Consider the following 25,409-nt stretch of genomic DNA (forward strand, 5'->3'; position numbering starts at 1 on the left):
GGGGTTCTTTTCCCCACAGCCAATGGGCGGCACGGTGGCACAGCGGTTAGCACTACTGCCTCACGGCGCCAGGGACCCGGGTTCGATTCCCAGCTTGGGTCGCTGTCTGTGCGGAGTCTGCATGTTCTCTCCATGTCTACGTGGGTTTCCTTCAGGTGCTCTGACTTCCTCCCACAGTCCGAAAGATGTGCTGGTTAAGTGCATTGGCCGTGCTAAATTCTCCCTCAGTGTACCCCAAACAGGCGTTGGAGTGTGACGACTGGGGGATTTTCACAGTAACTTCATTTCAGTGTTAATATAAGCCAACTTGTGACACTAATAAATAAACATTAAATGTTGCAGCAATGTTGTGAGTTTCACATATACACATACATAATGCAAACACTGCAAATTCAGAAAATTCTTAACACGGAATCATTTCAGACAGAAGTGATTCACTTTTGTTCCTGGCACTCTGTTATGTCATATGAGTGGAGACGTGTCTGCCTTTACTCTTATCCTAGTATTAAAAACATTTTGTACCACATATGGAGCATTACATGACGCTCGAATTTTTACCAAGTCAGAATGGAGTTGCTATTCCTGAAGTCCCTCCCTAAATGTAGCACCCACCATATTTGTGGGATGGAAAATGGGTTGGGAGGCCTTTCACATATCCATGCTTCGTAGACAGAGCAGCACATTTAAAAATGCAGCTGCCTTCAAGCAGAACTTTTGTTACTGGGATTTCTTAAACACAACTTTGTTATTTATGAATTGGAAAGAAAGGTCACCTGAAGAAAACCCACATAGAATTGGAGAGAACATGCAGACTCCGCACAGACAGCGACCCAAGCTGGGAATCGAACCCGGGTCACTGGTGCCGTGAGGGAGTAGTGCTAACCGCTGTGCCACCGTGCCACCCCATTGGCTGTGGGGAAAAGAACCTCAAGATGTTTGATCTCCGTGAAGCTACACAAACCTTAAGAATAGTAAAAGTATTTTTATGTATTTCCTCAGCGGACATTGGGCAAGCCCCGTTTGAGCATCAAATATTTTGCCCCAACACTTCTTTTCCATTGGACTTGCTGGAGTTCTTTGAGGAGGTCAGGTACCCTCTGGGAGAGGTCAGCACCCCTTTGGGAGAGGTCAGGCAATCCACTGGAATTGTTAACGGCAGACATGATTATGCATTAAAAGTGGATACGATCTATGCGAACTGTCTTGTTTTCAAGTGATTTAAATCATCTGCCCTTTAAAATTAAAAAATATACAGCCAGCCTGCCTTCAGTTGAAAAAAATCAGTGCTTGAAATTTCAATTGATGTTTGTTGACCTAAGTCTGAACGTTGTTATTAAAGCATTATTTCTGCTTGACTGTTTCTACAACCTATCATTATCACAGTGTGTGGCCTTTAAGTTTGCAGTATGAAAACCAGCTCCAAGTGTTTCTGAAGAGATTGGCTGTCTTTGATGTGGGGCTATGAATACAAATGTTTATCTCTTTTAAGAGATTAATAGATTTAAACATACGGTTTCTCTGGCTCTGCTCATGCAGCCGCAAGTCCTGTTATGGCTGGAGACTCTTGTGAGAGGGGCAATAACATGTATTGCACCGGGGAAAACTCATTTTGAGATTTTTTCCCATCCCTTGGCTGGCATATACAGTATCTGTTTTAAGCCAGATACACCCAGCTCCTGGAATTCACTCACCCACTGGCACAACATGAAGCCGACTGGTCTCCACAATTGGACACCAGATGTGATGACCAGGGGGCAGGTGCTTTGGAGGCTGTTGGAGCCCCCAAGTGGTCAGTGACATTACTGGGCAGTGCCCCCTAGCATCCTGGCAGTGCTGGGAGGGACCTTTGGCAACCGAATAGCGGGGTGTCGGTCACTTGGCAGGGGGTTGGCACCGGTGATTGTGGGGGGAGGAGGGGTGAGCGGTCTGTAGCAGCGAGTGGGGTGGGCAGTTGTAGTGTTATTTTGAGATCGGGGTGTCTTTTAAAAACCTCCCCAATCTCTGAGGAGCCGGCCTTACCGCATCTTTAGATCCCGTAAATCCCTTTCCCGCCACAAATCACTCCAACCTCCAAAAGTTTGTCTTAAGTGTGGGTGGATTGTGATCAAAATTGTGCTGACCCAAGCAGCAGGAATTGCACACTGTTTCCTGGCAGAGACCACAGTTTTTGAGAGAATTTCACCCACTGAATGTGCTTTTATCGATTGGAGTGTTTTTCTTTAATATTATGAATATTATATTATATGTATTATATATTCGGTAATAGATATCTAGAACTTTATTTTATTTGATCTCATCATGGCTACTGAGGTCTGCCCATGTTAAGTTTATTTATTAGTGGCCCAAGTAGGCTTACATTAACACTGCAATGAAGTTACTATGAAAATCCTCTAGTCACCACATTCCAGTGCCTGTTCGGGTAGACTGAGGGAGAATTTAGCATGGCCAATGCACCTAACCAGCACGTCTTTTCAACTGTGGGAGGAAACCGGAGCACCCGGAGGAAACCCACACAGACATGGGGAGAACGTGCAGACTCCGCACAGACAGAGTTCCAAGCCAGGAATCGAACCCGGGTCCCTAGCGCAGTGAGGCAGCAGTGCTAACCACTTGTGCCACCCTCGGGGCAATGCTACTCCATCCTAACCCTGCAATTTCTTCCATCCTACTTCAGCACACACTCTCCACTCTTCCAAGTCTGGTCCAATTGGAGTCTTCTCCCTTCCACTCCATGGTCAGTGCGGAGACCCAGCAACAATGCCCTTCATTTTCAAATGTTCTCCCTGAGCCCTTCCGCCTGGCCACCATTCTCCACCTTCATAAATCTCCTATGGCCACGCCCTTGTTCATTCCCCAGAAGTTCTCTCCCATTACCTCATCATCCAATTTCCAACTAAACACCTTGGAACGTTCCAATGCAAAACATACTGTACAAGTGAAGCAGACAGAAAAAGTCCCCGCTGCCTTTTCACCATATGTCTGGCTACTGCAGGGACAGGGCCATTCTCCTGCTCTGGAATCTGGAGCAGCTGTAAACCTGGGTGCCGCACGCTCCCCTGCTCGACCATTGTTCTCTCCTTCACTGGTCAGCATCAGTTCCCACTGGACTCTCAGCTTCTGGCTTTCACCACAATGCGACACCCCTTTAAGTGATTGAGGCGAGCTGAGGTATTGATTTTGGACCCCTGCTGAGGTATGCAGCCTGTTAACCGTGATATTAGTGCCTGCAGAAATCGTGACAGTGAGCTGGCAGCATCAACATGTCATGGTTCTTGCATTACGTTCAACAGCTTCAGATTAATGGTGTATCGTGATCAGCACACCTCTTTTCCAGGACGATCCATCCTGAGCTTTCTCCATTTCATTCAAAGATATGGGCTGCAGTTCTCCAGCCCCCCGTTCACGCCGGTGGGATTCTCTGCTCCCGCCGGCAGCGCACCCCCATCCGCGGGTTTCTTACCGGCATGGGGCGATGTCACTGTGAATTCCCATTGACAGCGGCGGGACTAGTGGTGTGCCGCAGGGATCAGTGTTGGGTCCATTGTTGTTTGTCATCTATATCAATGATCTGGATGATAATGTGGTGAATTGGATCAGCAAGTTTGCTGATGATACAAAGATTGGAGGTGTAGTGGACAGTGAGGAAGGTATTCAAAGCTTGCAGAGGGATTTGGACCAACTAGAAAAATGGGCTGAAAAATTGCAAATGGAATTTAACGCAGACAAGTGTGAGATATTGCACTTTGGAAGGACAAACCAAAGTAGAACGTACAGGGTAAATGGTAGGACTCTGAAGAGTGCAGTTGAACAGAGGGATCTGGGAATACAGGTACAGAATTCCCTAAAAGTGGCGTCACAGGTGGATAGGGTTGTAAAGAGTGTCTTTGGTACATTGGCCTTTATAAAACGGAGTATCGAGTATAAAAGTTGGAGTGTTATGGTAAGGTTATATAAAGCATTGGTGAGGCCGAATTTGGAGTATTGTGTACAGTTTTGGTCACCTAGTTACAGGAAGGATGTAAATAAGATTGAAAGAGTGCAGAGAAGGTTCACAAGGATGTTGCCGGGACTTGAGAAGCTGAGTTACAGAGAGAGATTGAATAGGTTGGGACTTTATTCCCTGGAGCGTAGAAGATTGAGGGGAGATTTGATAGAGGTGTATAAGATTTTGATGGGTATAGATAGAGTGAATGCGAGCAGGCTTTTTCCGCTGAGGCTAGGGGAGAAAAAAACCAGAGGGCATGGGTTAAGGGTGAAAGGAGAAAAGTTTAAAGGGAATATTAGGGGGGGCTTCTTCACGCAGAGAGTGGTGGGAGTGTGGAATGAGCTGCCGGATAAAGTGGTAAATGCGGGGTCACTTTTAACATTTAAGAAAAACTTGGACGGGTTCATGGATGAGAGGGGTGTGGAGGGATATGGTCCAAGTGCAGGTCAATGGGACTAGGCAAAAAATGGTTTGGCACAGACAAGAAGGGCCAAAAGGCCTGTTTCTGAGCTGTAATTTTCTATGGTTCTATGGACCAGAGAATCCAGCCACTAGCAAACAATGCGCCACCTCCCTCTGACGGGAAACACGCGGCTGGGAGGATGGAAAATCTCGCCTTCGTTGACCAGTGTGGGTCTCAGACAGCAACACCTTTTTAATTACTGCAATGTTATTTGACGGCTTAATCATAAGGTAGACTTGCATTCTCTTGAATATAAAGGTAAAGGGGATATTTAATTGAGGTGTTTAAGATCATGATAAATAGTAGATAGAAACTATTTCCCCTAGTGTAAAGATCCAGATGTGGAGATGCCGGCATTGGACTGGGGTGAACACAGTAAGAAGTTTAACAACACCAGGTTAAAGTCCAACAGGTTTATTTGGTAGCAAAAGCCACAAGCTTTCGGAGCGCTGCTCCTTCGTCAGGTAAGTGGGAGTTCTGTTCACAAACAGGGCATATAAAGACACAAACTCAATTTACAGAATAATGGTTGGAATGCGAGTCCTTACAGCTAATCAAGTCTTGAAGGTACAAACAATGTGAGTGGAGAGAGCACCAAGACAGGTTAAAGAGATGTGTATTGTCTCCAGACAGGACAGCCAGTGAAATTCTGCAAGTCCAGGCAAGCTGTGGGGGTTACAGATAGTGTGACATGAACCCAATATCCCGGTTGAGGCCGTCCTCATGTGTGCGGAACTTGGCTATCAGTTTCTGCTCAGCGACTCTGCGCCATCGTGTGTCGTGAAGGCCGCCTTGGAGAACGCTTACCCGAATATCAGAGGCCGAATGCCCGTGACCGCTGAAGTGCTCCCCAACAGGAAGAGAACAGTCTTGCCTGGTGATTGTCGAGCGGTGTTCATTCATCCGTTGTCGCAGCGTCTGCATGATTTCCCCAATGTACCATGCCTCGGTACCAACACCAGGCAAGGCTGTTCTCTTCCTGTTGGGGAGCACTTCAGCGGTCACGGGCATTCGGCCTCTGATATTCGGGTAAGCGTTCTCCAAGGCGGCCTTCACAACACACGACAGCGCAGAGTCGCTGAGCAGAAACTGATAGCCAAGTTCCGCACACTTGAGGACGGCCTCAACCGGGATTTGGGTTCATGTCACACTATCTGTAATCCCCACAGCTTGCCTGGACTTGCAGAATCTCACTGGCTGTCCTGTCTGGAGACAATACACATCTCTTTGACCTGTCTTGGTGCTCTCTCCACTCACATTGTTTGTAACTTCAAGACTTGATTAGCTGTAAGTATTCGCATTCCAACCATTATTCTGTAAATTGAGTTTGTGTCTTTATATGCCCTGTTTGTGAACAGAACTCCCACTCACCTGACGAAGGAGCAGCGCTCCGAAAGCTTGTGGCTTTTGCTACCAAATAAACCTGTTGGACTTTAACCTGGTGTTGTTAAACTTCTTACTGTAAAGATCCAGAACAGGCACAAATTTAAAATTAGAGTTTAATTTAATTTATTGGTGTCACAAGTAGGCTTCCATTAACACTGCAATTAAGTTACTGTGAAAATCCCCTAGTCGCCGCACTCCAATGCTGTACACTGAGGGAGAATTCAGCATGGCCAATGCACCTAACCAGCACGTCTTTTGGACTGTGGGAGGGAACCGGAGCACCCGGAGGAAACCCACGCAGACACGAGGAGAACGTGCAGACTCCGCACAGACAGTGACCCAAGTCAGGAATTGAACCCAGGTCCTTGGTGCTGTGAGGTAGCAGTGCTAACCACTGTGCCACCGTGCCGCCAGATTATAGAGTTCGGATGCTTCATTGTTGCACATTCTGACCTTATTCCTCAGCAAATCCTGGCAGCTTTTTGCTGAATGGACACCATTACAGATCACCCCCCGCCCCCTCCATCTTGACACGCCATCAAAGGCCCTAGCTGTCTGCAAAGCCCTATTGTTTAATGATATTCTAAACACTGCAATTAAAAACGTAACGTGTTGATGGAAGGGACCTTTTAAAAGAAAAGGTTTATTTTATTTAGGTGCTTTGTTAAACTAAGGCAATTAGGGCAATCCCCTAATCAACTAAAAGGGGGTTCTGTCAGCAACATGTCAACATGTTTTTGGTCAGGATTATCAGTCGGATCTGCTTGATTATACATCTTTGACATAAGACCGCCCATTCAGCCCTTTGAGGCTGTTTCACGATTCAGTTCGATCAGAACGGATCTGTACCTTGAGTCCATTAACCTACCTTCATTCCGTAACTTGTCAGACCCTGGACTAACGAAAATCAGTATCAATCTCAGTTTAGAAATTTTAATTTGACCTAATTTCAGCAGCATTTTTGGGGAGAGAATTCCAGTTGTCCATTGTACGGCTGTGAAAGAATGCTTCCTGAAGCCATTCCTGAATGGCCGAGCTCTATAATCTGGCGGCACGGTGGCACAGTGGTTAGCACTGCTGCTTCACAGTGCCAGGGACCCAGGTTCGATTGCCGGCTTGGGTCACTGTCTGTGTGGAGTTTGCGCATTCTCCCCGTGTCTGTGTGGATTTCCTCCAGGTGCTCCGGTTTCCTCCCACAGTCCAAAAGACGTGCTGGTTCGGTGCATTGGCCATGTTAAATTCTCCCTCAGTGTACAGCGCCGGAGTGCAGCAAATAGGGGATTTTCACAGTAACTTCATTGCGGTGTTAATAGAAGCCTACTTGTGACACAAATAAACTAAACTCTAATTTTAAGTTTGTGCCTGTTCTGGATCTTTACACCAGAGGAAATAGTTTCTACCTGCTCTTACCATGATCTTAAACACCTCAATTAAATATCCCCTTAACCTTCATATTCAAGAGAATACAAGTCTACCTTATGATTAAGCCTGATCATTATTTAATTGTAAGGAGAGGCTGGAAAGGCTGGGACTTTTTTCCCTGGAGTGTGGGAGGATGAGGGGTGACCTTATAGAGGTTTATAAAATCATGAGGGGCATAGATAAGGTAAATAGCCAAGATCTTTTCCCCAGGGTAGGAGAGTCCAAAACGAGAGGGCATAAGTTTGAGGTGAGAGGGGAAAGATTTATAAGGGACCTGAGGGGCAACTTTTTCACACAGAGGGTGGCGCGTATGTGGAATGAGCTACCAGAGGAGGGGGTAAAGAGGGGTACAATCACAACATTTAAAAGACATTTGGACAGGTAGATGGATACGGGCCAAATGCAGACAAATGGGACTAGTTCAGTTTAGGAAACATGGTCGGCGTGACAAGTTGGGCGGAAGGGCCTGTTTCTGTGCTGTATATCTCACTGACTGTAAGCCTTTTGGTTGTAGTATCACTCAGATGAAACCCTGTTCAAGGTCAACATCTTCCTGCGGTGTGGTGCCCAGAACTAAATGCAGTACTCCAGCTGAGGCCTCTCTGTACAGTTGAATATAACTTCTACCCCTTCGTATTCCAGCATTCTGGACATGACACAGGAGTGAAAGTGAAAATATTCCATGCACACCCTCCTCTTTGACTCTACACACAAGTTATGACTAAAGCTATGAGACATTCTGGAAGCTGTACAATCCGACAGAATTCATGTTGCGGGGCAACTTGTTGATGCTGGAGAAACTGCACACACCCACCATTTGAACCCATTCAGTTAACTGAGATGGCAGAACAAATCTCAATCAAGTGGCAATTTAAAGATCATATCAGTGCCGTGTACACATGAGCTGAGAGTTCACCTCAGACACAGTCACGGTATGGTATCGCACCTGATAGCAAACAATGTTGATGTCAGCCAGTCTCCCTTGCTAGCAGGTTGGCTTTGTAACTGGAGATGAAGAACGAAAATGGCTCCTGAGCAACGCTCCCTCTAAACTGCTCGGCCATGGCTCAATGCAGGCAACAAACAAATTAACCCTTAAGTTACCGCAGCCACGCAAAATAATTCAAGGGACTCACATACTTGAAGCAATCGCCCACGCACTGCAAAAGAAAATTCAGAGGGTGCAATGCTATTTAGTTAATGTCCTCTGCATTCCAAGTAATAGTTAGGATTATATTTTTATTTTATAAAACTGAGTATTACTCTGATGATAGGGGAACAGCAACAGCCAATGCACCCTAAAGCCTCATTATTTGATTTGATTTGATTTATTATTGTCACATGTATTGGTATACAGTGAAAAGTATTGTTTCTTGCACGCTATACAGACAAAGCATACCATTCATAGAATACATCGGGAACAAAGAAAGGAGAGGGTGCAGAATGTAGTGTTGCAGTCGTAGCTACGTGTAGAGAAAGATCAACTTAATATAAGGTAGGTCCATTCAAAAGTCTGATGGCAGCAGGGAAATAGATGTTCTTGAGTCATTTGGTACGTGATTTCAGACTTTTGTATCTTTTTCCCGATGGAAGAAGGTGGAAGAGAGAATGTCCGGGGTGTGTGGGGTCCTTGATTATGCTGGCTGCATTTCTGAGGCTGTGGAAAGTGTAGACAGAGTCAATGGATGGGAGGCTGGTTTCTGTGAAGGACTGGGCTACATTCATGACCCTTTGTAGTTTTTATCCAGTCCTGGTCAGAGTGGGAGCCATACCAAGCTGTGATACATCCAGAAAGGATGCTTTCTGTGGTGCATCTGTGAAAACTGGTGAGAGTCAAAGCGGACATGCCAAATTTCTTTAGCCTCCTGAGAAAGTCGAGGCATTGGTGGGCTTTCTTAACAATAGAATTGGTGTGGATGGACCAGGACAGGTTGTTGGTGGTCTGGACACCTCAAAATCATTCCAGTAATTAGAAGGTAGATTATTTTATGTGGTATTGTTCAGCCCAAGATACCATGACCTTATGATAAAGATTAGATGGATAAAGAGGGAGGTGAGAAGAAAATTTTAGATGCAGTTATTGGTGATCAATGATTCATTTATTACGGAATTTGAAAAGATATTGTCGAATAACTTAAAATATAAATGGGTCTGAGGAAGCGGCAGGAATATCAGATTAGTTTGGGGAGAAAATAGAAAGATGAGATTAGTTTGGGATGAAGGACAGAAAAATTAAGCTGCACCAAATCAGCCCCGTGGTTTTCTATGTTTCTGGTAGTTTTATTATATTAAGCATATGTAAATGAAATCGTACAATCTCAAGCATACTGAGTTGTTTTTGACCATCTTTTATTTCCCTAAGCAGACATAGGGATCTGTTAAAGATGGAATCTTCTAGTAATAAGGGAGCATTGGTGGGATTTTAATTGTGATAAAAGGCAGTCTGAGTAACAAGGTAAGCTGCTGGGATTCTGGCTTGACTACAGTCAGATTCTGCACCTGGAGTGATCCTTGGCATTCTTTGAAGAAAAAGGGGGAGCAGGGAATTTGCCAACACCAATCCCTCAGTGAAAACCGCCAAAAGTATCTGATCATTACCATTTGTGGAAGCTTGTTCTGTGACGTTTGCCAATCTAATCACAGTGACTGCACTTCAAAAGTAACTAATTAGCTGTGAATGATTTCAGGATATCCAGAGGACTTGAAAAGCACTATATAAACATAATATTTTAAAAAAATTATAATTCAGATCAGCAGGAACTGCATTCTTACCACATAGGCTGATATGAATGTAATGTTAGCCACATTTTGTCTTATTCTTTGATGGCATGGCCAGCATTTGTTGCCCATCACTAATTGCCCTTGAACTGAATGGCTTGCCAGGCCATTTCAGAGGGCATTTAAGAGCATTGCTGTGGGTCTGGAGTCAAATGTAGGCCAGACCAGGTAAGGACAGCAGATTTCCTTCCCTAAAGGACATTACTGATTCAGATGGGTCTTTTACAACAATCGGCATGGAATTCCTACAGTGCAGAAAGAGGCCATTTGGCCCATTGAATCTGCGCCGACAACAATCCCACCCAGGCTCTATCCCTGCAACCCCACGTATTTACCCAGCTACTCCCCCTAGGGGCAATCCACCTAATCTGCACATCTTTGTGCAAACCGGAGCACCTGGAGGAAACCCATGCAGACATGGGGAGAATGTGCAAACTCCACACAGACAATCACCCGAGGCTGGAATTGAACTGGGGTCCCTGGCGCTGTGAGGCAGCAATGCTAACCACTGTGCCACCGTGCCACCCATGGTTATCATTAGACTTTTAATTCCAATTGTTTTAATATATTGAATTCACATTCCATCATCTGCCATCTGAAGCAGTCCATGTCCAAATGCAGCAAGACCTGGACATTCTCCAGGTTTGAGCTGATCAGTGGCAAGTAACATTGGCGTCATACAAATGCCAGGAAGTGATCATCTCCACCAAGAGAGAATCCAATCATCTCCTCTTGACATTCAATGGCATTGCCAACACTGAATCGCCCACTATCAACATCCTGGGGTTTACCATTGATTGGAAATTAAATTGGATGAAACACATCAACATTGTGGTGAAAAGAGCAGATCAGAGATGAGAATTCTGCGATGAGCAACTCACCTCCTGACTCTCCTAGGCCTGTTCCCCACCTACAAGGCACAAGTCAAGAGTTTGATGGAATACTCTGCACTTGCCTGGATGACTGCAGCTCCAACAGTGAAGAAGCTTGACACCCTCCAGGTGGGAAGCATCCCAGTTCATTGCCACCCCATCCACCATCTTAACCATTCACACCCACCACCACCAATGCACAGGGGGCAGCAGGGTGTGCCACCTACAGTAGCTGACTAAGACTCCTTCGACAGGCCTGCAATTCTACCACCTAGAAGGACAAGGTCAGCAGATGCATTGGGACACCACCACCTGCAAGTCCCCTTTCAAGCTACGTATCATCCTAATTTGGAACTATATATATTTTTTTTATTCATGGGACATGGGCGTCACTGGCTGGCCAGCATTTTATTGCCCATCCCTCGTTGCCCTTGAGAAGGTGGTGATGAACTGCCGTCTTGAAAGGATGTAGTCCATGTGATATCGGTTGACCCACAATGCCGTTAAGGAGGGAATTCTAGGATTTTTACCCAGCTATTGCAAGGGAACGGTGATATATTTCCAAGTCAGGATGGTGAGTGGCTTGGAGGGCACCCTGAAGGTGGTGGTGTTCCCATGTATCCTCTGCCCTTGTCTTTCTAGTTGGAAGTCGTCATGAGTTTGGAAGGTGCTGTCTAAGGATTTTTGGTGAATTGCTGCAATGCATCTTATCGATAGTACACACTGCTGCGACTGAGCATCGGTGGTGGAGGGAGTGGGTGTTTGTGGACATGGTGCCAATCAAAGGGGCTGCTTTGTCCTGGATGGTGTCAAGCTTCTTGAGTATTGTTGGAGCTGCACCCATCCAGACAAGTGGGGAGTATCCATCACACTCCTGACTTGTGCCTTGTAGATGGTGGACAGATTCTGGGGAGTCAAGAGATGAGTTCCTCACTGCAGTATTCCTAGCCTCTGACCTATTCTTGTAGCCACTGTGTTCATGTGGCGAGTCCAGTTGAGTTTCTGGTCAATGATAACCCAAGGATGCTGACACTTGGGGTTTCAGTAAAGGTAACACCATTGAATGTTAAGTGGCGGTGGTTAGAGTGTGTCTTACTGCTGATGGTCACTGCCTGACATTTGTGTGGCATGAACGTTACTTGCCACCTGTCAACCTAAGCCTGGATATCGTCCAGACCTTGTTGCATTTGAACATGGACTGCTTCAGTATCTGAGGAGTCACGAAAATCACCATTCATTCACCGTCATTAGGTCAAAATACTGTAATTCTCTCCTTAACAGCACTGTGGGTGTACCTATACCACACGCACTGCAGTGATTCAAGAAGACAGCTCACCATCACCTTTTCAAGGTCAGTTAGGAATGAGCAATAAATGCTGGCATCGACAGCAATGTCCACATCCTGTGAATGAATACATTTAAAAAAATTCTAGTGCAGTGAGAAATTTGGGTCTGCTTTTCGGGCTGTGAAGCTCGGAATAGTTGAGCAGTTAGCCAACCGAGGAAAGAAATATATCAATAAAATGACAAAAAAAGTCTCAGTCCTTAACTAAGAACACACTTAAGGCGGGATTTTCCGGCTGCGCTCGCTCCAAAACCGGGATATCCCACCCGAGATCAACGGACTTTTGCATGGTCTGCCCCTCGCCCGTGGCGGGTTAGACAGGAAAATTCCCCACTTAATGTCAGTATCTTGAAAGATTTTTACTGCCACACATTTGAACTTAAACTGACATCAGCCTTTATTCTTCTCACAATACGAAATGATTTTGAAATGATGTATTATTGATTTTGCTGCAGAAAAGGGGGTTCAGTATTTTTGTTTCCTCGTTTCTGTTAGTTTTCTTTAACTTTCTACCTGATGCAAGAGTTACACTGAAAGTAAATGGTTTGAAAGGTCCTTCCTGCAAATGATACAGGCACTGTGAATCAAACTGAGATATTAAGATACGTATGAACCTCTGGCATTTTACAACCAGCATTAATTTGTTCTTTGGATGGAATTTGCCTTATTTTTGCTTGGATGATTTTTGCCTTTGATCTATAAGCTCCTTTAATATCTTATCGCGGGGATTTCTGTCTCATTGGTAAGGGGTTTGATACTCAAAGGTAGAGGAGAAAAGCGCACACTACTTGTCACTGCTTTGTGCAGAGCCCTGGTAGAAATCTTTTCTTTTCATCTCATCTCATTTAACTTTACTTGACCTTTTCCCAATGCTTATAATGGTGATGTGTAACTGAGAGGAAAAATTGGTTGCAAATCTCAACAGTAAACTGTGTTGTTCTTCGTCACGTGTTCACACAAGCATGTTATGGCTTGCAGAGGGATCAGTTAAGAAAATTTAATACAGGATGCATTGTGCTGTGAAGAAAATCTAAATAGCCGCTGCAGCAAAAGCTTTCTTTTTTTTTGTGTCCCTCATTAACCTCGGACCATTTTCACTGTTAACATCTAAAACTAATTTAGATTCAATTCAGACTCAACGTGCCAAATGTTCACGTTTGTTATGAATACTTCTGTGTTGTACAGGCACTCTGTTTGCCCACTTTCATTGTGGCTTGGTCTCCTCCTCTTTACCCCTTCCTGTTCCCAGTGCCACGCCAGAGTTCCAATATTTTCTTATTGTTGTAGTTGATTGACCACCGCTGTACACTATGGGAGAGAATTCTCACAAGATTAGGTAATTCTACCATTATGCGCAGCAGCCCTGGGAAGCGGAGGTAAGTGCAGTGTTTCTCTGTTTGCTTTAGACAAACCTACCATTCTCACACAGGTCTGGTAAATCACATGTGCTGACTAGTGATCAGCCATGGTTGAACTGTTCCAAAACACAGTTGCTAACCGGTCTGGTGATTGCCTTTTCAAGGTGGGCGTGCACTGTTAGGGTGGTTGTGAAAACTATTTACACAAAAGTTAGATGTCTGTTTAAGATTTGAATGGGTGGCACGGTGGCACAATGGCTAGCACTGCTGCCTCACAGCACCAGGGACCTGGGTTCGATTCCCGGCTTGGGTCACTGTCTGTGCGCAGTCTGCACATTCTCCCCGTGTCTGCGTGGGTTTCCACTGGGTGCTCCGGTTTCCTCCCGCAGTCCGAAAGACTTGCTGGTTAGGTGCATTGGCCATGCTAAATTCTCCCTCAGTGTACCTGAACAGACGCCGGAGTGTGGCGACTAGGGAATTTTCACAGTAACTTCATTGCAGTGTTAATGTAAGCCTACTTGTGACACTAATAAATAAACTTGAACTTAACTATGGATAACTTCCTTTTCCTTCCCGATCTGGTGATGGTATAACCTTCCTGAGATCTAAACTTGTCACTTAGGTTGTCTTGATTGGGAGTGTGTTGGCATTCTGTGTATTATAGTAATATTGATTGTTTGCAGGCTGCTCTTCCTCAATTTTACTTCCTGAGTTTACCTTTGGGTGCATTTTAGATGCAGTTGGAATGCTGGGTATTATACAGTTGTACAATTCCCTTAACTGGATTCGGTTTCTCCTTCATGTATCTCCATTCGATGTAGGATCTAGGCTGATTACAGCTTGGGATACTCCCAGGGATGATCAGATTCCCTGGGTAGGACACATGACCCGAACCTTTTGTCCTACTCACAGACTAGACAGGTCCACACCTCCACGTCGATTATGTGCCGTCTTCTTTCTCCCTTGTTTTTCCGGAATTTTCTCCTGCATCTGTGATGGCTTGCCTTGGCCTGCTGTTTCGAACATAATTTCCACTGATGACCCGTAAATCAATATCCAACGGTGTTGCTCTCAATGTAACATGGCAACACGGAGATGTTGTTTTGTCTTCCTGCACTTTATGATCAGTACTTTATCTGTGCAAACCACTTGCTTGGCAAGACTGTTGGATCTGGGATAGTGGGATGAGGCTATCACATCAGCACACAAGTCCTTGAAAGGTCTGTATTGTGCCCTGTTGTTCGATATGATCTACTCAGGTGTATTGAACAAACGGAACATTCCCATCACTGTCTGCCACGGATGCTCTTGAGGTATTTCTCAATTCATAGAAATCATAGCATCCCTGCAGTGCAGAAGGAGGCCATTCGGCCCATCGAGTCTGCACCGACTACAATCCCACCCAACCCCTATCCCCGTAACTCCACATATTTAGTATACTAATCCCTCTAACCTATGCATCCCAGGACACTAAGGATCAATTTAGCATGGCCAATGCACCTAACCCGCACATTTTTGGACAGTGAGAGGAAACCGGAGCACCTGGAGGAAACCCACGTGGACATGGGGAGAATGTGCAAACTCCACACAGGCAGTGACTTAAGCCGGGAATCAAACCCAAGTCCCTGGCACTGTGAGGCAGCAGTGTTAACCACCCCTAAATATAATTGTCTGATTATTGGAAAGTTGAAAAATTAATCAGGGCGGCACGGTAGCACAGTAGGGCGGCACGGTAGCACAGTGGTTAGCACTGCTGCTTCACAGCTCCAGGGTCCCGAGTTCGATTCCTGGCTCAGGTCACTGTCTGTGTGGAGTTTGCACATTCTCCTCGTGTTTGCGTGGGTTTCCTCCGGGTGCTCCGGTTTCCTCCCACAGTCCAAAGATGTGCGGGCTAGGTTGATTGGCCAGGTTAAAATTGCCCTTGAGATGCGTAGGTTAGAGGGATTAGCGGGTAAATATGTGGGGGTAGGGCCTGGGTGGGATTGTGGTCGGTGCAGACTCGATGGGCCGAATGGCCTCCTTCTGCACTGTAGGGTTTCTATGATTTCTATGATGATGATTTCTATGATAATCAGCAGAAAATCTTCTCCATGGAAAGTGAATAAATCTGTTTGCAATTTTAGACCAAGGGTATGATGGAATCTTGTGAGGATCTTGACGAGGTTCAAGTTATGATCTCCATGCCTGCTAACAGGCCTTGTCGAAAACTATAGTTGAGCGGTAGTCAAGGGTGTGGGGGAGTCCCCTGGCGCTCAGGGTTGTGAGGGGAGTGTGTGGGGAATCAGTCTGCGTGTTTACAGCTGTCATTCAGAAGTTAGGAGAGATTTTAATTCTTCTAACTTTTTCGAAGTATTGGTGTAACCCCGGCGGAACCATCCAAAGTTGGCAATTTAAATCACAGCTGTCCAGAAGAAGTTTTCTCTTCTGAGCAATTGCCGTGCAAACCCTCACTCGTAAGGTTCAGAGAGAAATTCCCCAGCACATCTTTGGGGTCCCGTATGTGTCCCCCCCCCCCCCCCCTCCCCCCGCACCCCCGGTCCCTTCCCCCAAATCCATGCTGAGGAACCCGGAAGTTACCGCCCTGATCAGGTAGTCATTATCTGGCTGGATAGTTTTGATGCACCCTATTTCAGCTTCACGGTGGTGAGCAAATGGCTTGGGCCCTATTTATAAGGTGTCAATAAGGCTCATCTTACAGTGTGTGGAATCCCAACATGTATGTTGACCATGAGTGAAGAGAGGCTTGTGGTAGATGGGACTAAAGAGCTCCCTGGCAGATATCTCAAGTAGTATGCTGAGGAAAGGGAGCTAATTTGACTGCTCCATTTCTAAGGTGAATTTCAGCACCAGATGGAGCTTATTAAGATGCGAAAGGAAATTCTTACACTCAACTGCAGATTCAAATGTAACATCCACATGTTGGTAATTGGGGTCGGAGGTTGGGTGTCATTCCATCATGGAGCCCAGAAAATACGTTTGCAAGAGCCAGGCCCGGAGGGAATTCCATGGCAACGCTACCTATTTGTGGATACACATCGGCGCGGTTTACAACAAGTTCACCGAGACATGAACTTGTCGTGGGGGTGTCTCCCCCCCAAACCCCCCCCCCCCCCCCCCGCCCTCCCCCAGTGTAAAGGTGAATATAGCCCCTGGTAGAAAGAGACATGGCCAGGCAGTGCCCTGGCAATGCCACCTGGCACAGACTGCACTGTCAACCTGTGCCCCCCCCCCCCTCCCCGCAGTACAGCATGAAACACACCCAGCTGTTTTTTTTGATAGAGTGTGGTAAGATCTGGAGAGAAAAGCGACCTGTTTCTCTGGAGAAAAACACACAATTTTTCCTCGCCGGAACCAATACTCTGCCAAATGCTGGTAAGACCTCCCCCCGGCCACCCAATCTTAGAGGTAATAAAATAACAACCCCCGCAAATCATTCCATTTCTAGAAACTAAACAAGAAGGCCTGAGTAAAAGAGCATTCAATGCTGATGTTATGTAATGCTTCTTCGTGATAGCGAGTTGAGGAACAGGGAGAGAGTGCAGTTAAACATGTGGTTGCAGGGATGGTGTAGGAGGGAGGGTTTCAGATACGTGGATAATTGGAACACATTCTGGGGAAGGTGGGACCTGTACAAACAGGACGGGGTGCACCTGAACCAGAGGGGCACCAATATCCTGGGAGGGAAATTTGATACGGCTCTTCAGGGGGGTTTAAACTAATTTGTCAGGGGAGTGGGAAAAGGAGTTGTAGTCCAGAAGTCAGTGTTGAGGGTGGTGAGGTATTGGGGAAGGTATCAAGGTCAAGGATGGGTACCGGTAGAAAGGAAGGTGGGTTGAAGTGTGTCTACTTCAATGCAAGGAGCATCCGGAACAAGGTAGATGAACTTGGGGCGTGGATTGGTACTTGGGACTACGATGTTGTGGCCATTACGGAGACATGGGTAGAACAAGGACAGGAATGGTTGTTGGACGTTCCGTGGTATAGATGTTTCAGTAAGTGTAGGGAAGCTGGTAAAAGAGGTGGAGGAGTAGCATTGTTAATCAAGGATAGTTTAACGGCTGCAGAAAGGCACTTCGAGGGGGATCTGCACACTGAGGTAATATGGACTGAAGTTAGAAATAGGAAAGGAGCGGTCACGTTGTTAGGAGTTTACTGTACGCCCCCAAATAGTAATAGAGATGTGGAGAAAGAAATTGCTAAGCAGATTATGGATATGTGTGGGGGTCACAGGGTAGTTGTCATGGGGGACTTTTAACTTTCCAAATATTGATTGGAACCTTTGTAGGTCAAAGAGTTCGGATGGGGCAGTTTTTGTGCAGTGTGTGCAGGAGGGTTTCCTGACACAATATGTGGATAGGCCGACAAGAGGTGAGGCCACATTGGATTTGGTACTGGGAAATGAACCGGGCCAAGTGTTAGATTTGGTTGTGGGAGAGCACTTTGGAGATAGTGACCACAATTCGGTGTCTTTTGTTATTGCAATGGAGAGGGATAGGGCCGTACGGCAGGGCAAGGTTTACAATTGGGGGAGAAGTAATTATGATGCGATTAGGCAAGAATTAGGGGGCATAAGATGGGAACAGAAACTGTCAGGGAAAGGCACGAATGAAAAATGGAACTTTTTCAAGGAACAAATACTGGGTGTCCTTGATAGGTATGTCCCTGTCAGGCAGGGAGGAAATGGCCGAGTGAGGGAACCATGGTTCACAAAAGAGGTGGAATGGCTTGTGAAAAGGAAGAGGGAAGCTTATGTAGGGATGAGGAAACAAGGTTCAGATGGCTCGATTGAGGGTTACAAGTTAGCAAGGAACGAGCTGAAAAAGGGGCTTAGGAGAGCTAGGAGGGGACATGAGAAGTCCTTGGTGGGTCGGATCAAGGAAAACCCCAAGGCCTTTTACTCTTATGTGAGGAATAAAAGAATGACCAGGGTGAGGTTAGGGCCGGTCAAGGACAGTAGTGGGAACTTGTGTATGGAGTCAGTAGAGATAGGCGAGGTGATGAATGAATACTTTTCTTCAGTGTTCACCAAGGAGAGGGGCCATGTTTTTGAGGAAGAGAAGGTGTTACAGGCTAATAGGCTGGAGGAAATAGATGTTCGGAGGGAGGATGTACTGGCAGCTTTGAATAAACTGAAGGTCGATAAGTCCCCTGGGCCTGATGAAATATATCCTAGGATTCTTTGGGAGGCAAGGGATGAGATTGCAGAGCCTTTGGCTTTGATCTTTGGGTCCTCACTGTCCACGGGGATGGTGCCAGAGGACTGGAGAGTGGCGAATGTTGTTCCTCTGTTTAAGAAAGGGAATAGAAATGACCCTGGTAATTATAGACTGGTTAGTCTTACTTCGGTGGTTGGTAAATTGATGGAAAAAGTCCTTAGGGATGGGATTTATGACCATTTAGAAAGATGCAGATTAATCTGGATAGTCAGCACGAATTTGTGAAGGGCAAGTCATGTCTCACAAATTTGATAGAATTTTTTGAGGAGGTAACTAAGTATGTTGATGAAGGTAGGGCAGTTGATGTCATATACATGGATTTTAGTAAGACGTTTGATAAGGTCCCCCATGGTCGGCTTATGATGAAAGTAAGGAGGTGTGGGATAGAGGGAAAGTTGGCCGATTGGATAGGTAACTGGCTATCTGATCGAAGACAGAGGGTGGTGGAGGATGGAAAATTTTCGGACTGGAGGCAGGTTGCTAGCGGAGTGCCACAGGGATCAGTGCTTGGTCCTCTGCTCTTTGTGATTTTTATTAATGACTTAGAGGAGGGGGCTGAAGGGTGAATCAGTAAATTTGCTGATGACACCAAGATTGGTGGAGTAGTGGATGAGGTGGAGGGCTGTTGTAGGCTGCAAAGAGACATAGATAGGATGCAAAGCTGGGCTGAAAAATGGCAAATGGAGTTTAACCCTGATAAATGTGAGGTGATTCATTTTGGTAGGACTAATTTAAATGTGGATTACAGGGTCAAAGGTGGGGTTCTGAAGACTGTGGAGGAACAGAGAGATCTTGGGGTCCATATCCACAGATCTCTAAAGGTTGCCACTCAAGTGGATAGAGCTGTGAAGAAGGCCTATAGTGTGTTAGCTTTTATTAACAGGGGGTTGGAGTTTAAGAGCCGTGGGGTTATGCTGCAATTGTACAGGACCTTGGTGAGACCACATTTGGAATATTGTGTGCAGTTCTGGTCACCTCACTATAAGAAGGATGTGGAAGCGCTGGAATGAGTGCAGAGGAGATTTAGCAGGATGCTGCCTGGTTTGGAGGGTAGGTCTTATGAGGAAAGGTTGAGGGAGCTGGGGCTGTTCTCTCTGGAGCGGAGAAGGCTGAGGGGAGACTTAATAGAGGTTTATAAAATGATGAAGGGGATAGATAGAGTGAACGTTCAAAGACTATTTCCTCGGGTGGATGGAGCTATTACAAGGGGGCATAACTATAGGGTTCATGGTGGGAGATATAGGAAGGATATCAGAGGTAGATTCTTTACGCAGAGAGTGGTTGGGGTGTGGAATGGACTGCCTGCAGTGATTGTGGAGTCAGACACTTTAGGAACATTTAAGCAGTTATTGGATAGGCACATGGAGCACACCAGGATGATAGGGAGTGGGATAGCTTGATCTTGGTTTCAGATAAAGCTTGGCACAACATCGTGGGCCGAAGGGCCTGTTCTGTGCTGTACTGTTCTATGTTCTATGTTCTTCCAAAGGTGAATGTACGGAACTGAGTTATGACCAAAGACACATCATAAAAGTGACTACTCGGAATTTTGCTCGAATGAAACTGTTTTTCCTTGTAACACCATTGAATTGGTCTGACCTCTGAGCGTGGCTTTAAGGGATACAGAATTTGAAAGATCACACCATTTAGCTGCAACATGGATGCAATTTACAAATTCCCAATGAGGACGGGTTTTCCACTCATCTTAGTTCATCTATCCAGAAAGTTGGTCTATTTCTGTATCCAGTTATTTCTGGGAATCATTCCTGGATTTTTGCCTTTAGTAATATTCTTGGAAGTCTGTTCCATACATTGAGCACTCTGTATAAGCAGAAATGTTCTGACATCATTCCTAAATTTACCTTTGTGTTGTTTGATTCAGTCTCTGCTTGTTCTACTCTGTTGACTTATGGTGATTGGGGTCTCCCTTTAATTCATTTAATTATCCTCAATGAGATCATGAGCTGAATTTTGCTGGGTGAGTCACGATCCCCCCATTGGTCTCAATTCCAGGTCAGGAACCCTGAAGTGGTCATGATGGGATGTTGGTTGTGATCTTCCTGGAGGAGGCCGGTTAATTAGCAGCCTCCAGGGAACCACAATCGGCAAATGCTACCCCGACATTAAAATGCCACTCTGACAGAGGGAAACTCCTGTCACCCTTGGCATATAGCCCCTAAGTGGGGCATTTTTTGGCCTAATTTTAGGAGTGCCCCCTGCCTTCAAACCCGCCAGTGGTGAAGCCTAAAATTCAGCTCTTTGTTTCAGAATCCAGGTGATTTGTGGAAATGAGAAACAGTGATCTCAACATTGAGCCTTTTATATGAAAATCTATCAAATGCCTCTAATTTGTATAGCTGCCTGATGCACATTAACTGGACCAGTAGTATAGTACTTATGTTACCAGACTAGTAATGCAGAGACCTGGACTAACCTGGAGCTTTGAGTTCTTACTCATGGTTGGGGAATTTAAATTCAGTTAATTAAATAGAGCTGGACTAAAATGTTAGTATCAGCAATGGTGTCCATGTAGCAACCGGAGAGTTGTAAAAATCCATCCTATTCACTAATGTCCTTCAAGAGAGGAAATCTGCTGGCCATGCCAGGTCTGGCCCAATGTGTGACTCCAGATCAACTTCAATATGATTGACTAACTACCCTCTGAAATGGTTTAGTAAGTTATCCTATTTAATCAAACAATGCTGACATTACAGAGGATCAGGACTCCAGGGAAGAGAAGTACCTCTTAGATGAGGACATTGTACATGTGAACCATTCGTGCAAGGTGAGTGGTCACAGAACTAAAGATAGGTGACAATACAATACACCAAGAGTTGGTTAGAACCTTAAGCACTGGGAGAAGTGTTTGAGGTGAGAACATTATTCAAGCCACAATGCATTTTTACCATCAGTACAGACTCTTGGGCGGCTCCCCAGTAAAGGTTTAAAGTCTTGCCTGTTCTGTGCACTTCCTTTCAGCGTCACATAAACTTCCTGTCACACCGTCCCATCACACTCTTCCAAAGGCCTGTGAGTGGCAACACGGGAGGTCTGCAGTTTTAAAAAAAATATAAAATAAAACTGGGTATGGAATTAATTAAGTCGTTCTGTACAATTTAAGGCAGCTGCTGGTTCTGTGTTTTTGTGAGGCCGAACCCAGGTCGAGTTCACTGATGTGTAATGGAAAATAACCCTCGTTTGATGTGAAAGGACAGGAAATGCCTCAATTCGCTGCTAAATTTTGATACTTTATTTCATGCAACTATGGCATAGATTGTCCATTAGGCATCTGAGCAGAATAACCATGTGGTATGTGTTTTTTTGTATGAAGAGCATTTTGCAGAAAATGTGAACTTTCCCGAGAGTCGCGACTGCTCATGGTAAGAATGCATTGTGGTTTGAATAACATTCTCACCTCAATTTCAGCTTGTGTCATCTATTAAATATATTCTCTCACAGGTACGCTTGCTGTCCTTTTTAACAATCGTGTCTAGAGGGTGGAATTTAACACTCTCCCTGTGGTGAGTTTGGTGGAATTGGGCGGGAGAGTGGTAATAGGAAACCCTGCCGCCTTTCTGTTTCTGATCCACTTAGATCCAGGACAGGAAGGCTCATCGACAGTCTTTCCCACCCTCTCACCAGCTGAGGCCCATAAATGGGCAACTTATGTCCACTTAAAGGCCTCAGCCTGTCATCACTGGCATTTACCAAGCAGCAGGCTGGGGACTCACCCTCGGGGAAGCCCGAAGAGCAAACCCCTGTCAGGGATGCTTGCAGGCTTCCAGAGGGTGTCTAAAGGCAGTCGCTGCCTGACCAAGGGACGTGGCATCAGGAAGTGGGCCCAGGGTCCCACTGAGAACCATCCCCCTGCTGTTGCTGCTGACCCCCACCCTCCAATCCCACAACCACCATCACTATCTGTGGCCTGGATCCCTGAGCAACCCTGGACCCCTCAGCGATCCTGGGCCTTCGGTGCATGCATTCCTGGCAGCTACCACCACTCCTCCTGTGGCGCTGTCGAGCAATGCATAACTACTGGCTTTTATCTGACCGATTGGCTGGTGCATCTCGGTCAACGAGACTTCCGTCTCTGGGGCCCTTGATTCCTGTGAATGCTTGGCACTGCCCAATCAAGTGCCTCATTGACACTCAGTGTGATGGGTCCTCCTGATAAGAAGTGACATGGAGCTCTGGAGACTCTCCAGCCAGTGGGTGAGATGCCCATCACCTTCATTACATTCCATCCAGAACATGAGAGAAGAATATTCATTGAGATTTAAGGAATATAAAATAAAACCAGAAGTACACGGAATGTACTACAGGTCATCAGTAGCTGCAGAGACTTTGGTATCAAAAATAGACCTTTAGTCAGAATTGAAAAGATGAACTGTCTCGTGACTACTAGAGTTGACCGAGGAGAACCAGTGGATGTGGTTTATTTAGACTTTCAGAAGGCTTTCGACAAGGACTCACATAACAGACTGCTATGTAAAGTTAAAGCACATGGTATTGCAGCTAATGTCTTGAGATGGATAGAAAGCTGGTTAGCAGATAAGAAGCAAAGAGTTGACATAAAAGGGTCTTTTTCTGATTGGCAGTCAGTGACTAGTAGGGTTTCGCAGGGATCTGTGCTAGGGCCCCAACTTGTTCACATATATTAATGATTGAAGAGGAAACTGAATGTATTATCTTCAAATTTGCAGAGGATATGAAGTTGGGTGGGAAGGTGAGCTGTGAGGAGGATGCAGAGATGCTTCAGTGTGATTTGGACAGGCTGTGTGCACGCATGTACATAGCAGATGCAATATAATGTGGATAAATGTGAGGTTATTCACTTTGGTAGCAATAATAGGAAAACAGATTATTACTTGAATGGGTGTAAATTGAGAGAGGTAGATACTCAACAAAACCTTGGAATCCTCATGCACCAGTCGCTGAAAGTAAGCACATAGAGGCAGCAGGCAGTAAAGAAGGCAAATGGTACGTTGGCCTTAAAAGTGAGAGGACTTGAGTATAGGGATAGGGATGTTTTGCTGCAATTATATAAGGTATTTGGTGAGGCCACATCTGGAGTATTGTGTGCAGTTTTGGTGTCCTTATCTGAGGAAGGATGTCCTTGCTATAGATGGAGTACAGCGAAGGTTTACCAGGCTGTTTCCTGGAATGACAGGTCTGTCATGTGAGGAGAGACTAAGTCAATTAGGATTATATTCACTGGAGCTTAGAAGAGTGAGAGGGGATCTCATAGAAACTTATAAAATTCTAACAGGGTTAGACAGGTTAGATTGAGAAAGAATGTTCCCAATGGTGGGGGAATCCAGAACTAGAGGTCATAGTTTGAGGATAAGGGGTAAACCTTTTAGAACTGAGGTGAGGAGAAATTTCTTCACCCAGAGGGTGGTGAATGTGTGGAATTCACTACCACAGAATGTAGTTGAGGCCAACAGGTTGTCTGATTTCAAGAAGAAATTAGAGATAGCTCTTGGTGCTAAAGGCACCAAGGGATATGGGAGGAGGGGAGGATCAGGATATTGAATTCGATGATCAGCCATGATCAGAGTGAACGACGGAACAGGCTTGAGGGGCCGAATGGCCTACTCCTGCTTCTCGTTTCTGTGTAACTGTCCACACCCAAAACCTCAATCCATCTTCTTTGTGCAAGTATTGTCAGAACTGTTGTGCAATTTCTGCATGTTTGGTTTTCATTTCACCGAACATTAATTGCCTAATGCTGTGTTTTCAAATAAAGTTTTCTTTTTATTGTTTAGATGATTGTTATCACCATGCCCTCTCTGCTTCTTATTTGATTGCCCACTGATTGGCTTTTGCTGCTATAATAGCTGGTCGTAATGATCCTCCCGAAACACTCCAAGCCTGCAGCATAACCGCAGCAGTTCAAGGCTGCAGCATAATTTCTTGTTTAACTATTTGAGCATCACAGTTTACTTCTCTGCAACCTCTATTCATAGTTTATTTGCTCTTGATGAACAATTTGCAGTGATATGGCTCCTTACACACAGGAAATATCTCTGAATGCTTCACACTGGGGGGAAGAGAGTTGTGCAGAACATAAAGCATGGGGTAGGCGAGGAGAAAGGAGAGACATTGTAAGCACAGCACGTGTACAGGTTTCAGAATGCGATGCACACCCACCCTTGCTGCCCAAAGAAGGTCATTCATCTTCTTCCAGTACTGGTCTCCGGACCGAGGTGTCAGTGCCTTGGCATTCACAACTGTAGCCACTGCCTCCCATGACACGCCTGCTGCGCGACCCCTTGGGCCCTGAGTGGGATACAATAGCTAACGCCTCTCCTCCACTGCAACCAGCAAGCGGACCTGCTGAGTCTCCAAAAATCTGGAAGCATGTATTTTTGGGGCCATCTTCCTGGCGTGACTGCCTGTGTGTCCATAAATGCAGTGTATATACATCTCTGGCTTGTTAAGGGACTGTACGTACAGAAATCAGGCAGGAGTTGCACACTGGGGAAGATCAGGGTGAAATCTGAAATAAGAAGAACTTTGAAATCAGCGCGGTGGGCCAGAGTGACCATGGAGAAGATGGGGAGTTGATGCAAATTTGACAA

General features: G+C 45.6%; 1 protein-coding gene across 1 annotated transcript in view; it reads left to right on the forward strand.

Annotated features, from left to right (window-relative positions):
- LOC144504419 (protein kinase C epsilon type) overlaps positions 1 to 25,409 on the forward strand; it is a 571,367-nt gene that overhangs the window by 478,729 nt on the left and 67,229 nt on the right. The gene's annotated exons all lie outside the window — the stretch shown is intronic.

This window comes from Mustelus asterias, chromosome 15 (genome assembly GCF_964213995.1).
Source record: "Mustelus asterias chromosome 15, sMusAst1.hap1.1, whole genome shotgun sequence".
NCBI classification, from domain to species: Eukaryota; Metazoa; Chordata; class Chondrichthyes; order Carcharhiniformes; family Triakidae; genus Mustelus; species Mustelus asterias.